Here is a 27,963-nt window from a genome sequence, read left to right as displayed (position 1 = left end):
GACCCAATCAAAAAGTAGGCAAGGCAAAAAATAAAGTAGGTAAGCCAGAAGAATAGAACTGCACCAAAGAAGAAATACAAATGGCCAAGAAATACATGAAGAAATGATCAACATCACTGGCCATTAGGGAAATGCTATCTAAAACAACACTGATTTTCCACTATACCCCAGAAAGAATGGCCATCATCAAGAAATCAAATAATAACAAATTCTGGAGAGGACTTGAGGAAAAAAGGAATGCATCTGCACTCTTAGTGGGAATGTAAACTACTACAACTACTATGGAAATCAGTATGGAGATTCCTTTAAAAAACTGAATCAAGAAATTCCATTTGACCCAGATATTCCCTTTCTAGCTATCTTCCCCAAAGTGTTGAAGACATCATATTATAGTGATACACACAAACCTGTCTCTTTGATTCCTCATTAAATTGGAACCTTATTTGGTTTTTCAATAGTTTGCCCACAAGGAGGAAATACTTGGGTCACTTAATGTTAATAGCAAGTTCACTTGGCAGTCATAGTTTTCAATTTTAATTAATTAATTTTCTGATCTATATACCAGTCACATGATTGCATACTTAGCATTAATGAGTGTCTCCCAACAAAACCAACTTTGGAACATTGGCTTGAAATTCATGGTTTGGAATTCACTTTTTGGAATCATTCTTTGATCTCATTGAGTTCAACATGGTAAATATTATTTGGTGAGTATAGCAGTGGCCATATGTTGTGCTACCTTGCTCTTATTGTTTATCATACTTTACAAAACATACAGAGAAGTGAATTCCATGTTTATTGTGGCACCCTTCATAGCTAAAATACAGAATCAGTTTAGGGGCTCATCAGCAGATGAATGGATAAAGAAAATGTGCCTAATGGAGTATTCTTGAGCCACAAAGAATGGAATGCTGTCATGTACAGTAGCATGGATGAAAGCAGAAATATTGTGTTAAGTGAGTAAATTCAGATACATGTTCTCTCTCATATGTGGAAACAAACAAACAAAAAAAGTCAATCAGAAAGTGGAGGAAGGGGGCCAAGGATATACCTCAGTGGCACCCCACCTGCCTCAAAGTACAAGGACCTGAGTATGATCTCCAGTACCAAAAAAAAAAGAGAGAGAGTAGAGGAAGGATTGCTAGGGACTGGGAATGGTGTGGCCAGCTGGTGGAGGGGAAGATGTAGAAGAAAAGTTGATGGATGTGATTAATTCACAATATATGCACATGAACCCCATTGATTTTATAATTACTGTGATAGTAATAATTTTTAAAATAGATAAAAAAGAGAGATGCATTCAACTATCTGTGTTTTTCTTCACTGTTTATCTAGTGGGATAGTGTACACAACAGAAGATTACTTTACTGAGTGGAGTGGGGAAGGAGCTGAGTGACTTAAAGGAGCTGACTTCATAGGATTCATTCTATATTTCAAATAGCATTTTAAATAAAAATGTTTTTTATCTTCTCCCCTAAGCACATTTCAAAAGCTACTATCATTTATTCTTTTGTGTAAATAAAGATTTGAGAGACAGGGGAATAGGGGAAAGATAAGAGCCAAGATATATCATATAAAGGTTCAAATTCTCAATAAAGAATGTCATTGTATTGTATATATGAAATGTACCAATAAACTTAATGAATAAAAAAAATTTGAAAGAAACTTTTAATAATTAACAGGAAGGGCCAGGGATTTAGCTCAGTGGTTTCACAGCCTGCTGTGCAAGTGCAAGGACCCGAGTTCAATCCCTGGTACCAAAAAAATAAAAAATAAAAAATAAAAATAATTAACAGGATAATAGGCATCTTGATGAAGCAAAACAAGTCATTGCCAGAATTTAATTTTTTAAATTTTAAGCAATTTTGATATATATGTATATACATTAGTTTTATTTATAGCCTCAGAATGAGGAATGAGGTGACAGTTTTAATTTTCTTTTTTTTAAATTTTATTGGTACATTTTAGTTATACAATATAAAGACATTCATCCTTGGAAATTTGCATCTTTACATAATCTCTCTTGGTTCTTATTTTTTCCCCATTCCCCTACCCTTCCTTCAACCCCTCCATCACTCCCTATTTACAAAGACAATGTTTCCATTTTTTCATTTTCTCATATTAATTCCATTTCCTTCTTTCCTTTCCCCTACCCCTCCCATTTCCCCTTCCCCTTTGGACCTTTTCTTCCTATTTCACATTATCTATTATAACTTTTAGTCCTTATTTACACTTTCAGTTCTCACACTAGAGAAACTATTTGGTATTTACATGTGTGTCCTATATATTTCACTTAAGAAGATTGTCTCAAAGTCCATCCATTTTTAATGCCTCTAATTTCTCATTTTTTATGGCTGAATAGTAGTCCATTTTACAGAAAAAAACACATTTTCTTTATCCAGTCTCCAGTGGATGGGCAATAGGGCTGCTTCCAAGTTTTAGCTCTTACAAATTGTGCTGCTATGAACTTGGGTACACATATATCACTGTGGAATGATTCTTTGAATTCTTTGGGGAAGATATCCAGCAGAGGAATAGCTGGGTCAAATGGGACTTCCAGTCCTAGTTCTTTGAGATATCTCCATACTGATTTCCACAGTGGTTGCACCAGTCTACACTCCCATTAGCAGTGGAGTAGTGTTCCTCTTTCCCCACAGCCCCGCCAGCATTTCTTATTGGTTGATTTCATGATAGCAGCCATTCTTTCTGGGGTGAGGTGTAATCTCAGCAGAGTTTTCATTTGCATCTCTCGAATGACCAGTGATGTCGAACAGTTTTTCATAAATTTATTTGCTATATCTACTTCTCTGTCTGAGAAATGTCTGTTCATTTAAGATGCCCATTTTTGGATTGGGTCTTTAAATTTGGGAGGTCTGATTTTTTTTAAGTTCTTTATAGATTCTAGATAGTAGACCTTTGTCTGAGGAACAGCAGGTGAAAATTTTTTCCCACACTGGATTCTGTCTTCACATTGTTGGTGGTTTCTCTTGCTGTGCAGAAGCTTTTTGATAAGAAGAGATCCCACTTGTTGATTGTTTGTGCTAGTTCATGGGAAACTGAGGTTTTGTTCGTTAACTCTTTTCTTACACAATGTCTTCAAGAGTTCTGCCTAACCTCTGTTCCAACTGGTTCAGGGTTTCTATTTTAATATTTACATCTTTAATCCATTTCGATTTTATTTTAGTGCATGGTGAGAGGTATAGGTCTAGTTTTTTTCTTTGGCAGGTTAAAACCCAATTTTGCAGCACCATTTATTAAAGAGGCTATCTTTCCTCCAGTGGGGGTACTTGGCTTCTTTTTCAAAGATGAGGTAGCTGAGTGTGTCTGGAGTTATTTCTGCATCTTCTAATTTGTTCCATTGGTCCTCAGGTCTGTTCCTCTGCCAGTATCATGCTGTTTTTATCACAGTAGCTTTGTAGTATGGTTTCAAGTTGAGGGTTGTGACATCCCTTGGCATATCTCTGTTACCTAGAATTGCTTTTGATATTCTAAGTCTTTTCTTGTTCCAAATGAATTTTTGGATTGTTTTCTCAAGGTCCATGAAATATGCTACTGGGATTTCATTGAATCTATATAGCAATTTTGGAAGTACGGATTTTTTCACTATGTTTATTCTTCTTACCCAGGAGCAAGGGATGTCTTTCCATTTTCTGATATCATCTTCAATCTCTTTCTATAGAGTGCTATAGTTTTTAGAGAAGAGGTCTTTGATTTCTTTTGTTAGGATGATTCCTAGATATTTCGGTTTTTTGGATGCTATTGTGAAAGGAATTGTTTGCCCTATTTCTCTCTCAGTGAGTCTGTTGTTTGTGTAGAGGAAAGTTATTCATTTGTGTGTGTTGTCCTTGTATCCAGCTACTTTACTGAATTTGGTTATTAAGTCTAGAAGACTTTTGGTGGAGTTCTTGGGGTCTTCTATGCAGAGTATCACGTCATCTGCAAATAATGACAATTTGAATTCTTCATTTCCTATCTTTATTCTTTTTATTTCTTTCTCTTGTCTCATTGCCATGGCTAATGTTTCCAAAACTATATTGAACAGGAGTGGTGACAGTGGACATCCTTGTGTTGTTCCTGATTTTATTGTGAAGGATTTCAGTTTTGATCATTTAGTATGCTATTTGCTGTTGGTTTTATATAGGTGGCTTTTATCAGATTGAGGTAGAGACCATCTATTAAAATTTTTTGTAGGGTTTTTATCATAAATGCATGTTGGATTTTGTCAAATGCTTTTTCTGCATCTATTAAAATGATCATATGGTTTTTTTGTCCTTGGCTCTATTGATACAGTATATTACATTTATTGATTTGCATATGTTGAAACACCCCTGGGATGAATCCCACTTGGTCAGCATGTATGATCTTCTTGATTTTCTGCATACTATTTGCCAGTATCTCATTTAGGATGTTTTGCATCTATGTTCATTAGAAAGATTGGCCTATAGTTCTCTTTATTGGTTGGGTCATTCTCTGCTTTGGGGATCAAGGTGATGCTTGCTTCCGGGAATGAATTCAGGAGTATTGTTTCCCTTTCAATTTCTTTTTTATTATTATTATTAAATTCTTTTATTGATACATTATAGGTATACAACACATTTACTTTTCTCATTGGGAATTGTACCTTTACATAATGCATCTTGGTTCTTATTTTTTCCCCATTCCTAGCCCTCCCTTCCCTATTTACAAAGACTTTATTTCCATTTTGTCCATTTCTCAGCATTTTTCCTTTCCCTTCTTTCCTTTCCCCTGCCACTCCCACTACCCCTACCCCTTTGGACCATTTCTTCCTATTTTACATTTTTCATTACTCATTCTAATCATTGGTACATTTTAGGTATACAATATAATGACATTCATCATTGGAAATTTGCACCTTTACATAGTCTCTCTTGGTTCTTATTTTTCATCCTTGTGCAGCCCTCCCTTCAACCCCTCCAGTCCTCCCTATTTACTAAGATTTTGTTCCTATTTTTCCATTTTCTCGTATTAATCCCATTCCCTTCTATCCTTTCCCCTAGCCCTCCCACTTCCTTCCCCTTTGCCCCTTTTCTTCCTATTTCACATGACCTATTATACATTTAGTCCTTATTTACACTTTCAGTTTCTCACACCAGAGAAACTATTCAGTATTTACACATGTGTGTCCTATTTATTTCACTTAAGAGTATTGCCTCAATGTGCATCCACTTAGCTATAAATGTCTCTGATTTCTCATTTTTTATGCTTGAGTAGTACTCCATTTTATATAAAAACCATATTATCTTTATCCAGTCTCCAGTTGATGGACATTTGGGCTGTTTCCAAGTTTTAGCTATTACAAACTGTGCTGCTATGAAAATGGGTGCACATATATCACTGTGGTATGATTCTTTTAATTCTTTGGGGAAGATCCCCACCAGTGGAATAGCAGGGTCAAATGGGACTTCCAGTCCTAGTTCTTTGAGGTATCTTCATCCTTATTTCACAGTGCTTGCACCAGTCTACACTCCCAGCACCAGTGGAGCAGGGATCCTCTTTCCCCACAGCCCAGCCAGCATTTGTTATTGGTTGATTTCATGATAGCAGCCATTCTTTCTGGAGTGAAGTGGAATCTCAGAGTTGTTTTCATGTGCAGCTATCAAATGACCAGTGATGTTGAACATTTTTTCATGTATTTATTTGCCATGTCTACATCTTTGTCTGAGAAATGTCTGTTCATTTCAGATGCCCATTTTCAGACTGGATGTTTAAATTTGGAAGGTCTGATCTTTTTAAGTTCTTTATAGATTCGAGATAGTAGACCTTTGTCTGAGGAAGAGCAGGTGAAGATGTTTTCCCACATTGTGGGTTGTCTCTTCACACTGCTGGTGGTTTCTCTTGCTGTGCAGAAGCCTTTTAATAAGAAGAGATCCCACTTGTTGATTGTTTGTGCTAGTTTATGGGCAACTGAGGTTTGGTTCATAAAATCTTTTCCTACATCGATGTCTTCAAGGGTTCTACCTAACCTCTGTTCCAACTGGTTCAGAGTTTCTATTTTAATATTTAGATCTTTAATCCATTTTGATTTTAACTTAGTGCATAGCAAGAGATACAGAACTAGTTTTAATTTTTAGCAAGTTGAAGCCCAAGTTTTTAAGCACCATGTATTAAAGAGGCTATCTTTCCTCCAGTGAGGGTGTTTGGCTCCTTTATCGAAGATGAGGTGGCTGAGTGTGTCTGGCATTGTTTCTGCATCTTCTCATCTGTTCCACTGGTCCTCAAGTCTGTTTCTTTGCCAGTACCATGCTGTTTTTATCACAGCAGCTTTGGAGTAGAGTTGCAGGTTGGGGATTGTGATACCCCCAGCCTTGTCTCTGTTACCTAGAATTGCTTTTGCTATTCTGGGTCTCTTCTTGTTCCAAATGAATTTTTGGATTGTTTTCTCAAGGTCTGTGAAGTATGCTGCTGGGATCTCAATTGGAATTGCATTAAATCTATAGAGCAGTTTTGGAATCATGGCCATTTTCACTATATTAATCTTTCCTACCCAGGAGCAGGGGATGTCTGTCCATTTTCTGATATCATCTTCAATCTCTCTTTTCAGAGTGCTATAATTTTCAGAGAAGAGGTCTTTGATTTCTTTCGTTAGGATGATTCCCAGGTATTTCAGTTTTTTGGATGCTATTGTGAAAGGAATTATTTGCCCTATTTCTCTCTCAGTGAGTCTGTCATTAGTGTAGAGGAAAGCTATTGATCTTTGTGTGTTGACCTAGTAACCAGCTACTGACTGAATTTGGTTATTAAGTCTAGAAGAATTTTGGTGGAGTTCTTGGGGTGTTCTATATAGAGTATCATGTCGTCTGCAAATAATGACAATTTGACTTCTTCATTAACTCTCTTTATTTCTTTTATTTCTTTCTCTTGTCTAATTGCCATGGCTAATGTTTCCAGAACTATATTGAACAAGAGTGGTGACAGTGGACATCCTTGTCTTCTTCCTGATTTGAGTGTGAAGGATTTCAGGTTTTGACCATTTAGTATGATATTGGCTGTTGGTTTTTCATAGATGGCTTCTATCAGTTTGAGGTAGAGACCATCTATTCCAATTTTTTGTAGAGGTTTTATCATAAATGCATGTTGGATTTTGTCAAATGGTTTTTCTGCATCTATGGAGATAATCATATGATTTTTGTCCTTGGTTCTATTGATATAGTGTATTACATTGATTGATTTGCATATATTGAACCATCCCTGCATCCCTGGGATGAATCCCACTTGATCAGGGTGTATGATCTTCTTGATAATCTTCTGCATTCTGTTAGCCATTATCTTATTAAGGATTTTTGCATCTATGTTCATTAGTGAGATTGGCCTATAGTTCTCTTTTTCAGTTGGGTCTTTCTCTGCTTTGGGAAACAAGATGATGATTGGTTCCAGGAATGAATTTGGGAGTATTGCTTCCCTTTCAATTTCATTGAAGAGTTTAAACAGTAGTGGCAGCAGTTCCTCTCTAAATGTCTTGTAGAATTAATTCGGCAGTGAAGCCATCAGGGCCTGGGCATTTCTTAGTTGATAAGATTTTAATTACATTTTCAATTTCATTGTTTGACACTGGGTTGTTCAGAATTTTTAGGTCTTCTTCGTTCAACTTTGGTAATTCCTATGTATCTAGGAATCTGTCCATTTCTTCTGTGTTGTCCATCTTATTGGTGTATAGGTTCTGCAAGTAGGTATTGATGATCTTCTGGATTTCTGCTGGGTCTTTTGTAATTTCACCCTTTTCATTCCTAATTGCATGGATTTGGGCCTTTTCTTTCCTTTTTCTGACAACGTTGGCTAAGGGTTTGTCAATTTTATTGATTCTTTTGAAGAACCAACTCTTGCCTTCATTGATTTTTTGTGTTGTTGTCTTGGTCTCCATTGCATTGATTTCTGCCCAGATCTTTATAATTTCCTCCCTTGTATGAACTTTGGGGTTGTCCTGCTCTTCTTTTTCTAGAAGCTTGAGGTTCAGCATCAGGTTGTTTAATTGGGCTCGCTCTGTTTTCCTAATATGCATATTCACTGCTATGAATTTCCCTGTTAAGACTGCTTTCATTGTGTCCCATAGATTCCAATATGTTGTATTGTCATTGTCATTTAATTGAAGGAACTGTCTGATTTCTTCTTTAATTTCCTCTGTGACCCATTGGTTATTCAGAAGTGTGTTGTTCAGTTTCTACGTGTTTATGAAATTTTTTGAGTTTCTTTTGCTGTGGATCTCCAATTTCATTGCACTATGGTCTGATAATATACAGGGGATAACTTGAATTCCTTTGCACTTACTTAAACCTGTTCTGTGAACAAGTATGTGGTGTATTTTGGAGAATGACTTGTGTGCCGCTGACAAGAATGTGCATTCTGATTTTGTGGGGTGGAGCACTCTGTACACATCTTTTAAGTTCATTAGTTCCAGAGTTTGATTGAGTTTTCGTATTTCATTGCTTATTTTTTGTCTAATTGATGTATTTGTTACAGTGGGGCATTGAGGTCCCCCAGTATTATTATATTGGTGCTTATTTGATTTTTCATGTCGGTTAGGATTTGTTTTATATAGTTGGGCACACTAGTGTTTGGTGCATATATGTTTGTGATTTTCATCTTTTCCTCTTGGATTTTTCCCTTTACAGGGATGTAATGTCCTTCTTGTCTCTCTTAGTCAGTGTTGGTTTGAAATCTACTTGATCTGCAAAGACTATAGCTATTCCTGCTTTTTTTCAGGTTCCTGTCACGTGGAGTACTGTTTTCCACCCTTTAACTTTCAGTCTATGAGTTACTTTTTGAGTTAAGTGTGTTTCTTATATGCAGTATATTGTTACATCTTGCTTTTTTACCCATTCTGCCAGTCTATGTCTTTTGATTGTTGAGACCATTAACAGTGATGGTTATAACTGATACGTATTCAGTTATCTTTGTCATGACTTTTGTTTCTGTTGGAATCTCCCCCTTTATGTTTCATTCCTTGTTGTGCCTCATGGATTCATTCTTCTGGGCTTCCAGGGGTTGTGATTCGCATTGTCTTTTCCCAGGATATTGTCTAAAATTTTTTGGAGTGCTGGTTTAGTATTCATGAAATTCCTTTGGTACTCATTGTCATGAAAGTATCTTTTTTTCTCCTTTAATTTTGAATGATAGTTTTGCAGGGTAAATCAATCTGTGTTAGAGGCTGTTTTCCTTTAAGGCTGAAGTTCATCACTCCAAGCTCTTCTTGCCTTGAGGGTTTGCATTGAGAAGTCTGCTGTGATTCTGATGGGCTTTCCCTTGTATGTGATTTGTTTCTTTTCTCTATCTGCTTGTAGAATTTTGTTCTTCTGTTAGGTTTTTGGAATCTTAACTATTATATGCCTATGTAGATTTTCTTTGATCAATGCTAGTTGGAGTCCTATAAGCCTCACTTATCTGTATGTCAAGTTCTTTTCCCCTGCTTGGGAAGTTTTCTGCCATCATTCCTGTGAACTGTTTTTTTATGTCATCTGCACTCTCTCCTGGTTCTTCATTGACTCCAGTCAATCAGTCTTATGTTATTCTTCTTTGCATTGTCTAGCAGGTGCTGGATTGATTTCTCATGGTCCCTTAGAATTTTAAAGCAATTTTTCTTTTCCTATTCACTAATTGCAATCTTATCTTCTATATCTGAAATTCTGTCCTCTCATTGGTTCATTCTGCTGCATAGACTTTCGATGGAGTTTTTAATCTCTTGGAAATCTGTTTGCATGTGTTTTATGGATTCCATTTTTTCCTATTTTGGGATTCCATCGTGTTCCTCAGCTCCTCTTTTTTTTTTAATCTGTGTCCACTCTGCAGCTGTTAATCATGTCTTGCACTGTGGGTGCAATCTCTGCTGTTATCTGAGAAATTATTTCTGATTTCATTTTTTTTAGATCCTCTTTTGTTGCCAGTTGAGGGAGTCCAGGTTTCTAGTATCATATTGTTCCATCTCATTTCCCTTTGGGGTTGCTTTAGGTGATCTGGAAATCTGGGTTTTTTTTTTTTTAATTTATATATTAATTGGTATATTTTAGGTATACAATACATTTACATTTTTCATTGGGTGTTTGTACCAGAACATGATGTATCTTAGTTCTTATTTTTTCCCCATTACCTATGTGCCCTTCACCCCCACCGCCCTTCCCTATTTACATAGACTTTGTTTCCTTTTTTTTTTTCTCATAGTTTTTCCTTTCCTTTCCTCCCTTTCCCCTTCCCCTCACTCCACCCCTCCATCTTTGGACCTTTTCCTATTTCAAATTATCAATTACTTACTTTAATCATTTTCATCCTTATTTACACTTTGAGTTTCTCACACTAGAGATACTATTTGGTATTTACACATGTGTGTCCTATTTATTTCACTTAAGAGTATGACCTCAATATGTATCTATTTAGCTATAAATGACTCTAGTTTCTCATTCTTTATGGCTGAGCAGTACTCCATTTTATTAAAAAAACCCACATTTTCTTTATCCAGTTTCCAGTTGATGGGTACTTGGGCTGTTTCCAAATCTTAGCTATTGGAGTGCAGACTGGTGCAACCACTGTGGAAATCCGTATGGAGATACCTCAAAGAACTAGGACTACAGGTCCCATTTGACCCAGCTATTCCACTACTGGGGATCTTCCCCAAAGAATTTAAAGAATCATACCACAGCAATATAGGTGCACCTATGTTTATAGTGGAAATCTGGTTTTGAGACTGGTTTATGTGTCTTCTCATTTCAATGGGGGTGGGTTGGGGTGGGGTTGGTGTGGTGCTGGCACCTGTGCAGCTCACCTCAGCACTGGCAGCAGTGGTATGGTGGCCCAGAAGGTTCACTTCCTCTGTGCTGTGGATGGCTCTGCTCCTCAGCACTGGGGTGACGTGAGAATAATTTAAGTATATATTCTAATCTGATATACAATCTTGAAGGATGCCCTGCTAATATCTGAAAAACTTGAATTAGGTTCTGAAGCCAACTTCTTTTTTTTTCTTTTTTTGTATTTGGTAAATTTTAATTTCTTCCACATGGATGGCCACATAAGGGAAGTAACAACTTGCAAATTACTTCCAGGAAGGTTGAATTCTCATTTGACCGATGGTTGCTAAATTTTTTCACAAGTCAAAAACAAAAATCCAGGCACTTCAATGTCCCAGCAGAGGCCTTTATGAGCTTTAGACTATGGACTGTAATTCCCAAGATTAAGACTAAAATCTCATTTGTTAAGGTAAGTGGCATCCAGGATGCTGCTTTCTGCTCAGACCCTGACTCTCCCCAAACAGTTGCTGCACTGCCAGGAGCCTCTGTGGACAGACGCCCTAGGGGAAGTCAGTCAGAGGTGAGGCTGGCAAAATAAATGGGACTGCCTCTGTCAGGACACTCTTTGCTACCCTTTATGCTCCAAGAAGCACCTACTACTCTGAGTTATGCTGTATCAAAAACATCTTGCATCTTTAGGTTCTGGAATTAAACTTTAAACCTGTATTCAGTTCACGTCTAAGTTTCAAAAGTTGCACCAAATCTACTAAGTTTTTTTTAAATACTCTTCACTGCATGCTCTGTCTATATGCATGCATTTGGATAATAAATATTAAATATGGGAGGGACTCATGTAATCCACAAAATTAAAAATGAAACCAAAATGAACATTAAAAAGTACGTGGTAGCTGGAAAAATGAGTAAGGGCAAAAATAAATTTGAGATAACAATAGTGGCCCAATACCACTGATTTGAAATATCTATAAAAATCCTTATAAGTGGAGATTCAAGTAACAAACCATCTGCTCCAACTTGGTCAGACTTTGTGAGTCCTTGCCAGCTTCAGTCCAGGAGCTGGCACTCACACAGCTCCTTGTAGATCTGCTTGTGCATGCAAAGCATGTCTTCTTGCAACAACTGGAAAGACTGCTCCAAGGTGAGCCATTTACAGTACTGGAGCACAAAACTTCCACAGTCACTGTCATTTTTCTGTTGTGGAATACACTTCATAACAGCAGTCTGCCAACTCTGAAGAAATTCAGGTCTGTTTTCTGCTTAGCAAATACTTTCTTATATTCTCTACACAAAACTTAAAATCAATGCCTTGTGAATCATAAAATGAAATAATTCAATTAGAGAGTGTCACTGTAATGACAGACCAATGGACTTCCAGGTGAATAGGAATCAACAGAAGACTCTTTTTAAACAAATCCACCTTTTTAGTTCATCTCTTAACTCCATTATATCCTTTGGTTGCCAGCTGTCTATGAATAAAGCTGTTGAAGAAGTGAACTTTATCTGGGACTGCATCCATTATCAGCTTGCCATACATGTTAGTGACCTGGTCATTCAGCCAGTTGTAACCATCCAGCGTGGCCAGATCATCCATATCCAGCATGTGCTTATTGTAGAAGATGTGGAAGTTGCATTTTTGATGTCTGGCCTGATAGTTTGTTATTTCCCTATTAATAAATGGTTTTCTATTAGAAAAGTCTTCATTAAAGACATCTTTTAATCTTGCAAGGACATCTTTTTCACTGAGTGGGATCAAACTGCCATACTTTTTCATAACCTCATCTAGGAATACAGAAAGACAGATGGACAGCTGCCCATGATCCATGGGCCCCGCCTTCTGACTGTTCTTGCCACCTCACAAGGGACTCTCTAGCTTGATCTCACTGCACTCCAGAGGTGGTACTTAGAGGGGACTCTTACAGTACAGGTGGTGCAGCAGCTTGGAGCTGAGGCTATTCTGCTTGAGCACCCCCTCCTCCTCCATCTCAAGGTTCTCGGGCTCCCTAGTCTGATGGGAAACAGGCCCATCCATGCTGCTCCCAGCTTCCTTGGCTCCAGGCACAAGTAGCTCTACCTTACAGATAACCACAGCACCCGTGCCATTCTCCCGACTCAGCGTCACAGCATCTCTCTCAGTGTCTGAAGGGGACATGTTACTTAGACTATATTCTGACAAGGGGTGCTCAGCAGTCAGCTCTGCACACTACAACTGAGAGGAAGAAGGCATCTGGTCCCAGGCATTGCTGGCACCACCATTCCACTGGTCAGGGAATGCACCATCTACATGAGGCTCCTTGCCCATGCAAAGGCTCCCTTTAGCACAGCCAAGGGTTCTTTCCCTTTGCCAGCACATCGCTGTCCATATCTGGAATGTGTGGCTAATGCTGGCAAGGGGAGTTTCTAGGTGCTGGGGAAGGGAATGGGCTTCAACTGCCGCCTTTCACATTATCCCTAAGGGTCTCTTGATGGTTTCCAGTAACTTTCTGTACCCAGCTTCCCTGGGCTTCTCTTAGCTTACAGACTTTGCTTTTTGTTCTGAAGTGCTAGGATCTGAGAATCCTATACTGAAATCTCATCATGGGTAATTTCTCGTACATCATAAGAGGGGACACTTTTATTCTTCGAAGTTGGTTAAGTTGGACTTTTCTTGGAATCAGGAGTCCCCCTTTCCTGTGGCACTGCAGCCCTTGGTAGCAGCCATAACAAAAGCATTTTCTTTTATGGTTCCTCAAAGTGACCACAATCTTGGCACTCTCTCCTGGGCTCTGGCTCTCCTCACTGAACGTCATGGGAAAGTCATGTGGTGCTCTCCTGCGACCATTGGCCTGACCTAAAACACTGTTTGCTGGCAAGCCGGCAACTGCCTTCAAATCCGCAGGACTCATGGTCTGAGTTCTTCACTGAGGATGGCTACTTCTCTGCATGGACTTCTCAGGGGGCGGGGTCCCCTGTATCCCATTTCTCAGAAAAGGTGAAGTGAATTCCTTTCCTCCATGAGATCTGGATGTAGCTTGGCAAATAAGCAAAACTTCACTGCTGGAGCAAATCCAGTAGGATGGCCAGGAACACTGTGCAGCTGTGGGCAGGGCTGGCCTACTCCACAGTGACCTTCTCACTCAGCTTCCACAGGACTGGTCCCTGTGTGTACACCTGAGTCCCTCACTCCTGGCACCCACTCCACTGATGGCCTAGGCACCATGAGAGCCTGGACTGTGGCCTCGCCAAAGCAAGAGCTTTCAGGGGAAAGAGGCAGCAATGAGGAGGGGTTGGGCCTTCTCTTAGCAACCACGGCCCCAAAGTTCCTCCAGTACCAGAGGCAACTTCTGTGTGTCCTCACACCATAGCTAAGTCTCCATGGGGATCTTTATTACACAAGGGATGTTAGAAATAATTTTTAATTGATAAAATGAATGGTGTCTAAGATCTGTGCATTAGTTAGAAATATTGTTCAAGCATTTTCATCCTTGCTTAGGCCACATGTGTTATTGAACCAAGGATTTCAATTTAGTGCTAAGATCACTTCAGACTATTGCAGATCTCATTCAAAGATCCTGAACCTGAATTCTTTCTCCCTTTTTTTGTTGTCACATTTTGTTTTTTGTTTTGTTTTCTTTTTGGTATTGGGAGTTGAACCCAAGGACTTTGCACTGAACTATATTCTTGCCCCTTCCCCCCTTTTTTTGAGACAGAATCTCACTAAGTAGTTAAGTTGTATTGCTAGGGAACTAACTCAAAAGATTTCCTTTCTGGTATCTCCATTGCAGGCCTCAGAACTTATTTCTCAATTTTTCATTCCTTCAGAGACTTCCCTCTCAACTCCGAGGAGCAGGACTGTGAAAACATGTGTGTGTTTGTGTGTGCACATGTGTGTGTGTGTGTGTGTGTGTGTGTGTACTGTGTGTGGGGTAAGGATCAGTTTTCTTTCTCAGAGGCTCCATGCTCCCTTTATTGATAGATCTCAAATAATATTTCCTGACAAAGCACAGGGTGGATGCTGACTCACATTCTACTTGATTTTCTCTCTAAATGTACTCAAGAACTAGACATTTTCTCAGGAGAAAGAAATCAATCATCTAGAATATTGATGACCTCATTTTGAAAAACAATAAGGATTGAGGTGATTAGCTTGAGTCCAGAGTATGACTTGGGTCCTGGTGATGTTGTATCTTTGGTTGCACTTCAAAGGAAAAAGCAGGGGCTGGGGATTTTAGCTCAGTGGTTCTGCTGCCTGCCTCGCAAGTGCAAGGACCTGAGTTCGATCCCCGGTACCCCAAAAAAGGGAAAAAACAATTCTCAAGATGTGAAGGGCCCTAGGAAGTTTCCTTGAAATTTGTAGGCCATCTTTGAACTAGTGAGATTTTTAAACTAGTGTTTTCACTTCCATACCATTTTCAAGATTTTAACAAAGCAGGAGAAATCTTCTTGAGCTTACTTGATCAGAGTTGAAGAAAGAAAGAGAAATATGGGAAAAATAGAAGGACTAGGAAATTCATAGGCATTCATAAGGAAGACAGTACTTGAATAATATTCTATCTTCATTACCCTCAAAGCACTGAAGAGTCCCATCTTTGTTGCACTCTTTTAACTATCTTGGAAGCCGCCATGTACAACTGCTAAAAAAGAAAAAAGGTTTTCTTTGATTAAGCTTGTTTCTCAACTCAAGCTATACATAGAAGATCTTATATTTTTATGTTTATCAGTACAGTACCTTGTGTGTTTTCCTCCATTTATATATCTAAATGATAAGAAAACTTTCCATTTTTCTTATACTGGTTATTTTATATTAATATTTTAGGGCTGCTGTAATTAAGTATTACCAACTTGATGGATTAAGACAACAAAAATGTGTTTTCTCACGGTTCTAAAGAGTAGAAACCTGAAAGCCCAGTTTTAGTAGGATCACATTAGGGGACATTCTTTCCTTGCATCTTTCATCTCCTGGTAGCTCCAGGCATGCCTTGGCTTGTGGTAGCATAAGCCCAGTCTTCACTTCCATCACCACATCACTACATAGCATTCTCCCTGTGTGCGGTTCTCTCTCTGCCTATTTTCATCTCACTGATCATAGTAGATTAGGACCTACCCTAATGACTTCAACTAAAGTTAATTATATCTGCTAATGCTCTATTTCCAGAGAGGAACTCACATGCAAAAGTACTAAGGATTCAGAGTTGACATAATTCCACCCATAACCATAATGTTAAGTGAAATAAATATGACACACAGACTTAGATATCCTATCATTTCTCTTTTGTGAGAGGCCCAAAGTCCAAATAAAAAGCAAAATAAAAGATAGATAATAGGAAATAGGGAGGTAGATTTTTCTCAAGATGAAGGAAATCAAAAGATGGAGGGAAGGGGATGGAATAGAAGGGAAAGGAGATGAAAAAAGGGAATCAAGATGTGCTAGGTACAAGCACTATATCCCCACAAGTAATGTCAATTATGTACTATAAAGATGAATTAATTTTAAAAATAAAACAAGAAGAAAGCACAAATTGAGGCAAGAAGGACAACAGTTGTCAGGGCTCTAAATTTATTTGACAAGAAATTTGTCAACTGTTCCAGAACAACTTGGCCCCAGTATATGAGAATTGGTTGCAAGGAGCTGTGAGACCAAAAAAAGAGGTAGACAGATTCTGTATTGCACAGAGAGCAATTATTGAGGACTTGATCTTAGGTGGCAGCAGTACTAGTAGACCCCTGATTGGGATCCAAAGGAGGGGACTTATAAAATGAACAGAAGTGACTTTCATTCAAGTTAGTAGGTACTTTATCAAGCTAATATCAAGGACATTTGGCACATTTCTTGTGCTCACAGTGCAGGGTACTGGTGACAAAGCTCCACATAACACTCTACTGACTTTTTTTATAGAATGCTGAGAAACTGTGGGGAGAGCCAATAAGGGTTGCTCGGAGACAATCATGATGTTTACAACTCAAAATGGCTGCAGTTATGTCAGGCTGAATCCCTACACCAACCTATGATATTAATTGTAATGTATACCACCTGTAAAAACTGTATTACTGCTATTATTTTATTCCTTTCAAAGGACTAAGTTTCTGTTGTTTTGAGTACTACAACAAACCTATGAATTCTCATAAATAAGGGTGTTTAATATAATCATATCTCTTTTACTAATTCATAATTTAAGATTTTATACTTTTTATCAGGAGTTTCACTTTTTGGGTTTATAGCTCCCCCATAAAATGTCAATTCATATGCAGTTGATATAGTTGAAAGAAGGGATTGAGCCACAATTTACCACAATTGGGAAGATCCTGGAGACTTCAGTCAGCACTTTTCAGTGCAACATTATGTTACTCATGAGACTTTGTCCTAATTTGGAGACACTGAGCCCTCCCAGGACACTGCAGATCTTTGTAGGTGGAGAACACCATTCTCTTAGATGGAGTTACCCAAAAGTATTCCACAATGGAACTCCCAAGTTTGCAGCACTTGCCCTTCATGTTCAGGCCTGACACAATCACCCTCAGGTTACCAGCCAGCCTCAGGAAAGCTGTTGATTGCAGTGATGCATCCACCTAGAATCCTTCTCTCTCCCCTTCTTCCATGGGGATTTATACTAAGGGCAATCAAGTGACCAGAGCTGTTTTAAAATGCATTATATACTTTATTCAGTCTTCACAGGTAACTTTGCCTCTAAGGTTAAGGTTGCTTAAACTTGTCCACTGCTAAAAATACAATGAAAGTTTTGGGATGTGTGTCATAAGGGAACCTGAAAATCGAAGAGATTGCCAAGATAGAGGCCAAGTCCTCAATTGCATGTCTTCTGCTGCCCAACTGCTCCTTGTTTTCTCCTTGTTTTCACTCTTAAGGTCACATCCTAAGGCCATAAGTCATGCAATCCTTCACTTTTAGAACTCTAAATTCACTTCCATTTCTCCAAGAGATTCTTCTTTCCCAGATTTGACAGCTTTTCCATTTAAAATCCTGGAGGATTACTCCCCTTTCCATTGTAGATAAAGCCATTTTCTGCAACTGTCAGGTACAAAGGGCCTTATTACCTGTGATTGTAAACAGAAGAGTTAGTGACATTGTTCCTGTACCCGTCAGCAAGCTGTCTCAGTGACACAGATGCCCATTTCATTGATGCTCCTCCAGGTGAATACAGCTTCTTTCAGTAAACCCATGATGGGATCCTCTCCTTTAAGAAAGAGAAAAAGAAAATCATTAATTTTTAGCAGTACCCCATGTGACCAGGATAATAGTATTACCCATGTGGCAGGCTGTGTGAGGCCTCATAGCTCAATCACTCACAGCTGTTAGGTTTAGAAAATCAGAGATAGGTAGTCTACATGTCTCTTCCCACACAACCTCACTACCAGGCAGCTGAGCGCAAGTTTTGTACCCCTTCTTGTCCCTCACACACATATTTATTTGTAATATGACACCAAGAAAATCACATAGCCTGTTCCGTAAGCTTGGTAAAGTCTTGCTTCTTTGTGCCTTCAAGGACTCTGACAAAACCTGGCAAGACAAAGTCCCTTAATAATAATAATTTTAAAAATACAGCACTTGGGCAGGGGATTTAGCTCAGTGGTTTCACTGCTTGCTGTGCAAGAGCAAGGACCTGAGTTTGACCCCTGGTACCAAAAAAAACCCCACAGCACTCTTCTAACTACATTATCAGGTAATGCAGGTTGGTCTTAGCTGGCTTCTGTCAAATGAAGGACAAGACTGGAAAGTGTTATACACATAAGGCTCACTGAGATATGAAGCTGCTGGGCTGCATGATTCATTTCATGTACATTGTTCATACCTGTGGTCTTTTAAACATTTAGTGAACAGCCCTTATTTTCATAGCATGTATTGATTTTTAATACCGGTATTTACACAGCCTCTGGTGCCTATTTACATAGCAGCTTTTGACTTGCTTCCCTTGGTCACCAGGGAAGTACTGACAAATTATGATGCTTCAGATGCTAATTGACCAAGGACAAGTACATATTTATACCTAGAGCACCTAAAATAAAAAGAACAGCTCTAGTGCATAAATGGATAAAAGTTAACTAGCACACATTCTCACATGGCTTAAACTCAAGTTCTTTAAAGAAAAAGGCAATAGAAAGTCTTGTATCTACATTATATCCTTTTACATTAATTTGTTGATTTTATGAAATTTTCTTGCGTATATAATTTTTTTGAAATTTCACAGAAATTACTGAGGCAGACATCATCATCTCCATTTTTCACATGTGAAATTTGAAGTATGAACAATGAATAACGTCTTTCACAATTACTCTGCTAGTAAATAGCAGTATGGAGTTTAACCTTGTCTTTAGAATTTCAACCCTAGAACCCTTCATCAAAATTTAACATTTAGTGTAAGTCCATGAGCCAGAAGCAGACACAACTGCTGCAAAATTGTCAGAAATGTAGCATCTCACAAATGTTGATTCAAAATCTTTGTGAGTTGATTGCTCAGTAGAGTTTAAGGAGCACTGGACTACTTGCCACTTACTTATAAATAAAACTTTATTGGATCATAGGTACAGCAAAGTTTGAACTTTGGCAGTTGAGTTATTACTTGCAGGAGAGAATGTAATGCCCACCAATCATAAAGTGTTTTGTGTCTGGGCCTTTACAAAACACTTATTGATATCTGGTCTACAGTAGTGCTTCTCAAACTATATGTATTGAAGGGCCAGTTTTTTCTTTTTGTTTTTTTAAGTTTTGATTCCATATAAGCCAGTACTGTCATTTAAATATCATAAAATGAATTTATTATAAAATAAAAAGACATACAAAGATAAGTCTTGATTTTAAAAATATTATTTCCAACAGATAATAATCTGTTCAATTGGTAGAAAAGTTTACTGTCAATTTCTGTGCCTATCATGGATTAGGAACATGTTGCAGACCAGCATTGTCCGGTGCATGGCACTTGGAGTAGCTCCAGTTCAAACCTACTGCTTGCATTTTTCATGACAGTTCTCCTAAACTGGCTTTCCATGGCTTGTTTATTTACATAAAAATGAAGTCTTGAAATTATAAATGCTTCCAAAGTGGAGGATGCCATTGATTTTTGGAAAGATACTTTTTTAAGAAGTTCAGCTGATGTTTTATTTACCACTGTCACATAACAGCTGCTAGCTTCCACCTGCCTTGTTATTTCAGAAATGTATGCAGCCACTGCTGTTACTCTGCATTAAGTGGTACTTACCAACTTACTCTTGGACTCTTAATTTTAAATATAGCATCTATATTCACACAACGGAAGGGACTGAGCCCATAAAAGATATCACTGCATCCAGGGAGAAGTCACTGAATTCTGTCATCTAATTGACATTCAGATCAAATGTTAGACTCCAGGAAGGAAAAAAGATACAAGAACACACTTTCCAAACTCCCCTAGAAAAATTACCTGCAGTCTGGGGAAATGAAAAGCCTCCAACTCTACTTTATTAGTTGGTCTCATGTTGCTAGGCGACAAGCTCTCAATAGCTCTTGGCTTATAGCCATAGCCAGGCTTTTAAAAGGAGTCAGGCTTATCTTGTAAGTCCCTAAGAGTCCTCAACTCCGACTCCTTGTCTTCTCAGCCTGCTGTTCAGTTGCTGGCTGGAGACTCTGCATGTCTCTGGGATCTTAGCAAGGTCCACAACCTCCAACCCAATAGAGCTATGTCCTTCAGCAATCACAGGTGATGGGAAAAAAGCAAGCTGACTTCCACCCCTGTGTTTGCAGTCTGTAAGAAACTCTGTAGGCTACCAGACCACACTGAGGGCTGACCTAATGCTTTCATACCAAGCTTCAGGAATAGAAAATGTGCACATGAAATAGACTGAAAGTATATATACAACAGAGATAGAAAGCACATTGGATCACACAGTGGTACCCCCTGCCAGCACACAACTGTTTGCTACTTGTTACCCCTTAAGGGAATGAATAGAGCTGTCTGTCATTTTAAAGAATAAACTCCCTAAGACTAGGAAGTAGGGATTTTTATATTATTTGTGCAGCACACACTACCAAGCAGCCACATAAATAAAAGTTAAATATTACTAAACATCCCTTTTTAAGACATAAAAGAGCAGAATAAGATCAGCTGCTAAATTAAGTTTATAGTCAGTGAATCTCAATAGCATGTTCCACTCATCACCATATATAGGAATGGCCTGGATCCTTCCTTCAGCACACCACAGACTTCTGAATACATTGGCTCAAATGAGAAATCCAAGAGATAGAGGGAAGTGAAATCATACAATTTTCCTGATGGATGTGAATGTGGGAGCTAGGGGAAAGAAGTTGTGTTCCTTATCTCAGCAAAATGAATTGTGCATTGAGGGGTCGATGCATGTCAGACTGTTTATTTTTAATCGTGACAGTAGTAAGTGAAGCCATTGCACTTTAAAACAAAGAAATGGGGCTCAATGAAATTGAGCTCAGGCCTGGAACTAACTCTCTCTCTCTCTCCTGCCCTCCCCCCCTTTTCCATCTTTCCTGGGGAGATGGGGATGGAACCCATGACTTCACACATACTAGGCAAGTGCTCTACCTACATCCCCTGAGTTTAAAAGCTCAGCCTGGGAGTTTTTCAATGGCAGAAGCAGGATTTGAACTTCAATCTGATTTGGTACATTCTCTTCCTGTTCATGACAGCACCTCTATCAGTACCTCCTAGGTGGTGAATCCTTGTACTCAGGTAAACTCAGAGTCTCATGAAAGAGAATTAGAATTTTAAAACAAACAATAAAAGCTTCTTGAGTATTAATATGTGGGTCCAGAATAAAGAGCTTCAGTTGTTCTTTCAGCAGCCAGTGTGAAGATGGAGGTGGGATGGGGTGAAGGGAGGAAATAGTGAGGACTGAGTAACAATAGCAGCAGAAATTGGAATCTTTCTTTGAGGCTTTTTGTGCAGCATTTCTCAGGATCTTCATCTGGCATTTAAATGTTAAGCAGTTTAAAACAGTACCAACTAAGAATAGATTCAAGCCATGGTGTTTTCTAGTTATATTGTACTTGTACATCCCAGGAGAAACATTTCAAACTAAATTATTTGGTGAGCATTCAGGGTTCATCTATTGCTGCTGAGGACTAATGAGAGAATGAAAACAAAGTTTATTATTTTCTGTTAAGAATGGAGAGCTACAGACAGAGTGACTGAGAAATGTCTTTCTGAAGTAACTAATGTTTAAATATTTTGATTCATCAAGTAGGAAACAAATGTTTATGAAGTATGTGTTATGTATAAGAATCACTAGGGAGTGTGTGTGTGTGTGTGTGTGTGTGTGTGTGTGTATGTGGGGGGTTAACTTGAAATTTGACAGCACTCAAATCCTGACAGTAAATTCACATGGCATCAAAAATTTTAAATTACTGTAGAAATGACAGAAAATTAAGCAATCCAACATGGCAATAAAGAACTAAATTTCTTGGTAATATTCATAATGATCATCCCTTGATGCCTGGAATCTTTCTAATCAACCTTTAACTTTTTGAAGCCACTCCATCAAATAAAACTTCCTTTTGCCTCTATTTTACAATTCAGTTGTCACTTTATACCTCTTCTGTCTCTTGGGACATCTAACTCAGGATTTCCAAAGCATCCAATATGATCACATGCCTCATTACTTCACCTAACCATGACCTCTGAAATTGTCATTTATCTCAGGTCACAAAATCTGAAGGACACTTTTCATTGCCAATTCATCTTGACATTTCAGCATCTTTGCATCTTTTGTTTCAGTATCCTACTTGTCAGGTGAAGTACTCTTTGCTTCCCATTCTCATTCTCACTCGTTTGACATCGCCTTAGCCACTTTTGCTAGCTTCCCTTCCCTATTCAGTTTTCAATTGTGGGCATATGCAAGGGGCTTCTACCTTTCTGTTTGTACTTTTGGCCTCTCACCCACTCCTAATATTCTAATTTTAATTTTATTTTATTTATATACTAATCCCAAATCTGTATCTGCAGCCTATACTTTTCCCCTGAAATCCATGTGGAAATGTATTTCCTAATCAACATCTTTAAGTTCTCAAAGGTACCTCAAACTCAGTATATCCAAAGATGAATATGTAGTCTCTTTTCTAACCTTCCCCCACAATTAAAATGAAAAATTAAAATATACCAAAATGTATGGAGTGCAGCAATAATCGGAAGGAAATTTATAGATGTAAATTAAAAGTGAAAAAAGACCTCAAATCAATAATTTTATAATATGAAACTGAAAGGCTGTTAAATGAACCAAACTCTAGGTGAAAAAGGAAATAATAAAGATTAGAGCAGAGGCTAAATTAAATAGCAAATAGAAGAAAATTTGATATCCACATCCAAAAGAATGAAGCTCAATTCCTACCTCACATCATATATGAAAATTAACTGAAAGTGCGTCAGTGATCTAAAGATAAGAATCAAAAGTGTAAAACTTTTAGTAATAAATTTCTTTGACTTTGGATTTGGCAATGAATTCTTAGATATGATACTAAAGCAAAAGCACCAACGAAAAGGATAAATTGGATTTAATTAAAATTTAAGCTTTTGTGCATCAAATAACATTATCAAGAAACTGGAAAGACAAGACAACCTACCAGAGGAAAGAAAATAATTTCTCCCCCCAGTTATATATATATAATATATATATAATATATATAATATATAATATATATTATAATATATAATACATTATATATAATATATTATATATTATATATTATATATTATATATAGCATATATAATATAATATTATATTATATTATATATAGCATATATGCTATATATATTAAGCTTTTACTTTCTCCATTCTTTTAAAAAATTTTATTGTTACATTTTAGGTATACAATATAATGACATTCATCATTGGAAAAATATACCTTTACATAATATATATTGGTTCTTATTTTTTCCCCATTCCCCTGCCCTGCCTTATACTTTCTCCATTCTTATTAATATATGTTTTTGATACATAATAAATCCATTCCTCATGGGAATTGGTGCATATACATATGGTATCTTGAGCTTTTTTACTTCCCCTTCCTGCTCTTCACATTTCCCCTGTCCTCAGATCCCCTTCCCCTCTCCACACAGTCTATATGTATATCCAATAAAGTTCTAGTATCTAAAATACCTTCAAAATGTTTACAACTCAACAAAGACAACCCAATTAAAAATTGATGGCAGACTTGAGAAATTCCTTCAGAGACACAAAGTGGCCAACACACATATGAACTGTTCAACATCATTAGTCATTTAGTGCAAATCAAAACCACAATGAGATATCATTTCACATGCACCAGAATGGGTATAATAAAAAAGGAAGGAAGAAAGGAAGGAAGAAGAAAGAAAGAAAGAAAGAAAGAAAAGAAAGAAAGAAAGAAAGAAAGAAAGAAAGAAGAAAATAACAAGTGTTGAGGGAAAACATAGAAAACTTTTCACCCTCACACTTTAATGATAGGAATGGAAAACAATGCAGCAGTTGTGGAACATTGAAAGTTGCTTAAAAGGTTGAAGACCTTTTTGCTGTAACTCAGCAATTCCACTTTTATTTATATACCCACCAGAATTGAAAACAGGTACTCAAATTAATGCTTATACACATATGTTCATCAAATCACTATTTACAATAGCCAAAAGATAGCAGGAAACTAAATTTTCATCAACAGATAAATAGGTAAGCAAATTGTGGTGTGTATATGGAATGGAATACTCCAGTCATTAAGAGGAATGAAGCACTGATACATGCTAAAATATGAAGGATCCTTAAAAATATTATCCTAAGAAGCTAGAATAAAAGGTTATATATTGTCTGATTTTATTTGTACGAAATATCCTGAACAGGAAAATCCTTTAAGGCAGAAAGGAAATTGGTGACTTTTCATGAGGCATGGGTCTTCAATTTGAATAATCAAAATTTTTTTTAACTAGATGTAGGTGGTGATTCACAACATTGTGAATGCATGAAATAACACTGAATTTACACTGAAAGTGGTTAATTTTATGTCATGTGAATTACAGCAGCTTAATATTTTAACAATTCAAGGTACATAGGACCAGGAAGATATCAAAGACAACTCTCATAAATTTCTTTAAAAAGTAATAACCACTATTATGTCTTATGAGATACAATTTCTAATTTTTCACCATCCTTAAATAAATGCATGATTAAAGAAACTAATTTACATATTGTAATTTATAGTTATGTTTTTATTAGACATGATGACTTTTTACCACATTAAAATTTTATAGTCAACAGAACCAAGACTTTTTAGATATAATTTAAGATCATAGAAATTCTAGTATTTTAAGTTTCTTGGCATGTAATATATATCCCATTTGAGTTTAGGTTTCTTAGCACACCAGAGAAAAAGTAATTTTTCTTTTTTATATTCTTTTCCTAGTGTGAAAGAAAAAATAAAAAACAATGATTCAGGGAAAACAAATGTGATAGCCCATAAACTAAAATATTACACCCCTTATACATATTTCTCTGCTAATAGGGGCTATAAAACTACTCATATTGAGAAAATGTTTCATTGCACACAACAAAGCAAGTATATGTTTAGCACTTAGTGTACTATTTGGACAGTTTTAAGTGGAAATTTCTATAATGAATTTTCTTTAAATGTTCCTAATTTTAGTATGTTATCTAAGGTTCAACTGGGACCAGATGCAATAGATCCATTAGAACAATGCGCCTACAACCCTTAATATTATTTTGCTACTCCACATGTGCAGCCATGTGCCATTCTGTTGTCAGTGTAATATATTATTTATAACTTAATTATTTAAACTCCCAACAACAAGAAAGGTAAGATAGACAGTAACAATGAGTACAAGATGGAATGAATTAATAACTATGAATTCCCACATCTTATTTTAGTTTGGATGTATGCAAGTTCACCCTTATAAACTTCTAAGAACAACAGCATTTAACTTAGACATAATGAGAACAAAGTATACCCAGAAGAGTCAAAAATCTATCCTACGATAATCATCTTAAAGGAATTTGGCTAAATAGAAGATTTTCCATCCTTCTATTAATAATAAGTTTTAAGTTGCTCTTTGTCATCTTATCAAGTGTATTCAAATTCAGACAGCATATTAAAACAAACAAAAATTAATTTATAATATACTTTTATTGACTCGATTTTAAATTAGTCAAATTAAAATGATGACATTTAAAATATAAATATAATCTTTGTCTTAGAAACTTTAAATTAATAATATGTTCTCCCCCAAACCCTATCAGTGCTTTCCCAGATTGACTGAGCATAGTTATAAAAATGGGTCTCCCTCTCTCTATATATAAAGCAATGTTTAGGAGATCTAATTGTTTTTACAGACAAACTAAAGTAGAATATTTTTTATTCCTATTTTTATTTTATTATTTCTTTCTAATTCACTGTTAATTTCAGCCCAGATGATAACATTTCCAAAACTAACTTTACTTTTCTTTCTTGATATCTAACAATATCAAGGATCAATCAACCAACATGGTCAACAAGCTAAGCTAATAAACCACATACAAGCAAACAGATGCACATGTTTTCAATACCTTTACCAAGCCTACTTCCACTACTGTTTATATTTTTATGTCAAAGTGGGAACGGGGATATATGCAAACATTCTTATTTAGATATAGAAACTTCTTTAGATTCAGTAGTAGTATAGAAAAATAAGCAATATGGTGAAATCTTCAAAAATATTATTAGTATAGCCAAAACTGCTCCTTTGAAATTTTGTCATATTTATTTATTTCCTTTTTTCTTAACGTTTTCTTTATAGATAATATACAATTAAATGTAATTTCTAATTCTGAATAACACAATCTATTATTTTAAATTCACTATTGATGAGTTAAAACATCTATGTGGTCACTAAAAGCTTTCAAGTATATTATCTTTTAATCCACCCAATAATTCTATGTGGAAAATAGTATATTAATCATTATAATTCTTATTTTTAAAAAGAGATCATTGATGTTTGGCAAGTTTAAAGCATGTGTTTATGCTCACACAGATAAAAAATAGACTATAAGGGACTGGAAACCATGTTTTCTGGCTTTTAATCCTAGTCTCTATCAAACATACCACTTTAACTTTCTAATTAAAGCTGTTTATTATTATATTTCACATTAAAGTACAAATTGAAGTTCAAAACAGCCAGCAAATAACATTTGGCCTATTAGAATATAATGCAAGAGGGAAAAAATGTAAAACCAGTTATTATGTAGCCATGATTCATGGATCAATCCTTGAGTTTTACAACTAAGTAAGAATGTGTTGCTTTTAAAAAGATGAGAAAAGGATGGAAATCTTTCCTTGTAAGTTGGGTACAATTCATTAACTTTGTGAAACTAACTGCTAACATCAATATCTTCCAGCAGCAGAGGTTACCACCCTGCTGAGAAAAGCCATTTGTACTGCAGTATGTATTTTAATGGAAGTCACAACTTATTATAGTTTCGCATAACTTTTCATTCTCTTCATTTTCTTTATGGGTGTTCTCAAGTCAAGAGGACTTAAAAGGGAAATAAAAGAAAACAAAGTAAGATTGTAAAGTAACAGTTATTTTAAAATAGAATATTTTTAATCCTAACCCTTTAAGTCCGATGAGAAGATAATACCTGACTCAACTTTCCTTGCAGTTGGGGGATGTAGGGGACACTCAGAGGCAGCATGGAACAGGCGCCAAGCTAAGAACTAATCTTCATTCTGCACCCACATAGCCTCTGTGGTATTGCCTTTGGGACACACAAGAGGCCAAGTAAGGGAAGAATCAGGTCTGCACATTTCACATCAATTCACTTTCTACACTCAGGTTTTCAAAGCACTGAAAAGTAACAATTTTTCCTCTTTTTTAAAAAAATTCCATTACAATGATTTTGAAAGTGTAGATTGCAAAAGGTCCAATAAATATTTAATGTGGCACAGAGAAGAAATACTGTAACTAAAATAAAAAGAAACAACAAGAAAACTGTCCAGAATCAGTCACTTTCATGATGCTTCATGATAGAGAATAAAGTTATCCTTGCATGTTTATTTAAATACAGAAAAAACATAGTCATCCATTTCAAGGGTAAAAGGGCCCAGATCCAATGTCCAAGATACAGGTAATTAATTAAAAACAAGTTTCATTCCTGGCTCGGGGCGGGGAGAAGGATTTAAGTCAACCCTATGTAAATGTTGTGAGCTGTTTGCAGAAGGGAAATGTTCTATTCATCTTAATCCTTTTTAGCTGAAACACGGCATACTAT

The 27,963-nt window shown here is 36.7% G+C and overlaps 1 pseudogene; it reads right to left on the bottom strand.

The window, feature by feature from the left end:
- Positions 1-11,792: 11,792 nt before the first annotated feature.
- Positions 11,793-17,805, bottom strand: LOC101726566 (sentrin-specific protease 5-like; annotated as a pseudogene).
- Positions 17,806-27,963: the final 10,158 nt, after the last annotated feature.

The sequence above is a fragment of the Heterocephalus glaber genome, unplaced genomic scaffold (genome assembly GCF_053883595.1).
Source record: "Heterocephalus glaber isolate CG9 unplaced genomic scaffold, H.glaber_assembly_v1.0 deba00000546, whole genome shotgun sequence".
NCBI lineage: Eukaryota > Metazoa > Chordata > Mammalia > Rodentia > Bathyergidae > Heterocephalus > Heterocephalus glaber.
This window is presented reverse-complemented; position numbering and strand designations above follow the sequence as displayed.